The following is a 3,690-nucleotide window of genomic DNA, read 5'->3' as shown; positions in this document are numbered from 1 at the left end:
ATGTCATATAAATATACATTTTTTTTTCATTTTTTTACACACAAATGAACAAAAAAATTCGCATTTTTTAATGAAAGAAAACATTTGAAAGTTATTTTGAGGGCAATAATTTGAAGATATTTTAAGGTTATTTTAAAAGCATGGGGAACAAGAAGAGAAGGCAAAATAAGACTTCAAGGAATTATTCACTCAAAACGGAACAGAGATATCAAGAACAAAGAAGGCAAAGATATTATTATTTTTTTTAAGGGGTAAACGCTTTTGACCTGGAGCTATGAACCAGTGAGGCCACAAACGGGGGACCTCATCCCCACACTTCACTTGTTCAAATCTGCGAGCACAATGACCCATCGAAGGCACAAGGCCTTGTGAGCACAAAGGCCCATCAGGGATTTGAACCATGGTGGCCACTTCACCAATGAAGTGTTTTAACCGCAACACTACATGTCCAAAGACAAGAAGGCAAAGATATTATGATGCAAGTATGTATTTTTATTTTATTTTATATGTATTACGTACCAAAAATTGTGTTGATTTGATAGTATTAGTTACATATTTTTTATGTTATATTTTTATGAAAATTATTTTAAATAATATAAATTAAATTAAATTAATTTAATTTATATAATAATTCTATCTTAATTAATTCTAAATGATTTTATTTTTATTAAATAAATTGGAAATTCTAGGATTAAAAATAATCTTGTTTTAATTAAAAATAATTTTGTTTTAATTTGAAATAATATGTGTATTTGCATTTCAAATTCCATTAACTTGCTTGTTGTGTAATTGACATTTTCTCCCCCCCCTTAAGTCCATTTATAATAGATCATGGTTTTATTTTAAAATTTAGATCTTTAGGACCCCTCCCTTTCCTATTTATAATTTATAATTTAATTTAGATAGTCCACAAATATATAATTTAATTTAGATTTTGAAACCAAGTGTCTTTATAGTTTAACAAACACTTCAATTGGTGCTATAAAATTAACAAACTTGTCTTTTGTGTCTTGAGCAATAGGCTCTTTTTGTTTTATCCTTAGAAAGGGGTCTACCTCCCGAGTAGCCCTTAAGGCTTAGTGAGAGACAACGACCCAAAGTGGTAACAAGCTAAAGCCAAGCTCTTCCAAACCACTATAAATAAAAGTGATTGTAACGAAAGTTGCAAGCAACGGGTGCTAGAATGGCATAGCGACGTTAACTTGCTGAATCTATGCCCACCTGATCAGATGCCCTTACTAGTGCCTTTTTTGTGTTAGAAGCCCAAAACCTTTTAGTTTTTGGGTCAAGAAGTCTAACCTCTAGAGTGGCTCACACACATACAGTTCTTAGTAGAGATACAAAGTTTGCCACGAGGAGTTTTCGTGGGGACTGGTGCTTGGCTTCCCCGGAGAAGTGAGTGTCATGGATGGGAGCCAGTGGAGTCAATAACCTAAGTATCTGCCTTGAATTGCGTAGCTCGTGGTAGCCCCCCAAGTGAGATTCAACAACTATTGTTTCGAGCAACCCTAGGATTTGTGCTTGCATGATCAAAACAATCACAGACTTTCAAACAAACAAACATTGTGTCTACTTTGTTTTCAAGTGTATGCAAAAATATTTCACATTATACTTGAGTCCCCTAAAAACCTATATTATGTGATACTAGGACCTATTATGTGATATTAGGACCTATTATATGTGATAATACCCGTAGACACCTATTTCTGTCCACTTGATTAAATGAATTTTATATTTGTTTAATTATTATTTATCCAAATATTAATTAAATTCACATTTAATTAATCATTTCCCCTTTTTCAACTATTAATTAAATTAATATTTAATTAATTCAATGCAACCCTCTTCTCCTATTAATTAAATAAATCATTCAATTATTTGATTTAATTCACTTAACCAAATTCAGACTATTAATTAAATAAATAAATCATATTTGTTTAATTAAATCTTCTTTCACATTTAAATAAATAAACATTTATTTAAATCCTCTTTATCTTTCACCCACTTGCATTTTCCTACAAATACAAGTTGCACCATAATTTTAAATTTATTTATTAATTATTTAAAACCCTATTTATCCTCACCCACTTGAAACCTTTAATGACTTCCCTTAAAGTCTTCAAGCCTTTAATGGCTTCCTTCTAGAGTCTTCTCAAGCCTTTAATGGTTTTCCTTAAAGTCTTTAAGCCTTTAAAGGCTTCCTTCTAGAGTCTTCTTAAAGCCTTTAATGGTTTCCCTCAAAGTCTTCAAACCATTAATTTTTTATCCCCATTTTTCTCATTTAAATAAATTAAGATTTATTTAAATTAAAATCCAAAATTCACATTTAAATAAATCAATATTTATTTAAATCTATCAAATGCAAGTTGCAACCAATAATTGAAATAAATCAATTTTATTTTAATTAAATCCTAAAAATCCTCCCACTTGCATTCTCCTACAAAATCCATTTGCATGCCTAAACCCCTTCTAGATTTTTCTAATCACTTCCAATTTAGCCTAATCCTATCCTAATCATTGTCACATTCCTAAATAAAAGGAAGTCACTTCTTAAAAACCTCCAAAGTCTTCAATAACCATTAAAGACTTTATGTCTTCAAATGGTTAACCTCTAAAGTCTTCCAAAACAATAAAGGCTCTTACAAACATTAAAAGCCTTTTTACCCCAAAGTCTTCCTAAGCCTTTAAGGCTTAAATCTAACTAACCCACCTTTGATCTTTGGTTAGAGACTTTCCTCTAACTTAACCATCCTTTTAACTCATGGGTCTCTTCAAAGGATTTATTGTTTTGACTAAGGTAACCATTTAACCCTTGTACATTCATTTATCCCTTGGATAAAAGGAATATCCATTAACCTAACCCTAACCCAACCCCCTAAGGTAACCATCATGTCCCCTCAAGCATTTAATGCTCCTTATCTCTCCTCTCAAGCCTCCTCATGGTGACACTTGTCAACATGGGATTTGGTTGAAAGTCTCACATGGATTGATTATCCTTCAATCCTAACCCTTGTTAAGATTTCTCAGTCTTGACCATCCAATTTCCCATTCCTTCTGTAAATAGGCCTCATTTCTTCATTATCATCATCCAAGTCTTCATCCATCTAAGTTATAGTCTCATTTCATCAAGAATTTTAGCCTCTCTTTGATAATAGCAATTAGATCATTTAGTAGCATTATAATCCTAGAATAATCATGTTTTTGCATATCATGTCTTAGTATATCATGCTAGTTTCATATCATCTTCATATCATTCTCATGCTAGCTTAATCTCACACTAATCTCTTAATTTTGGGTAACATATCTAGTTTCATATCCATAACATATCACTAAGATCTCAGTTACATAGCATTTAGATCTTAGATCATACATCCCTCATTCTTTGGGTTGTCATCCTAAAGATCAAGTGCTCTTCCAAGCTGAGAGCCACCTTGAATCTAAAGTATCCTTGGAGATAGAGAACAATGAGACGTTCTTAGAGCTTTTGTTTCATTTATTTATGTTCTATGTTTCATTGATCTCTAACATAATGTTTCACTGGTGTGTTTGAATTTGTTTCTCATTTACAAGATTCCACACTTTTCAACATACAATACCTGTCTTAAATATGACATAATAGAACCTATTATGACATAATAGGTCTTATTATGACTTAATATGACCATGTATGCAAAAAAAAATCACATTGTA

Source organism: Cryptomeria japonica, chromosome 2 (genome assembly GCF_030272615.1).
Source record: "Cryptomeria japonica chromosome 2, Sugi_1.0, whole genome shotgun sequence".
Classification (NCBI taxonomy): domain Eukaryota; kingdom Viridiplantae; phylum Streptophyta; class Pinopsida; order Cupressales; family Cupressaceae; genus Cryptomeria; species Cryptomeria japonica.
Note: the sequence above shows the minus strand (reverse complement) of the source record.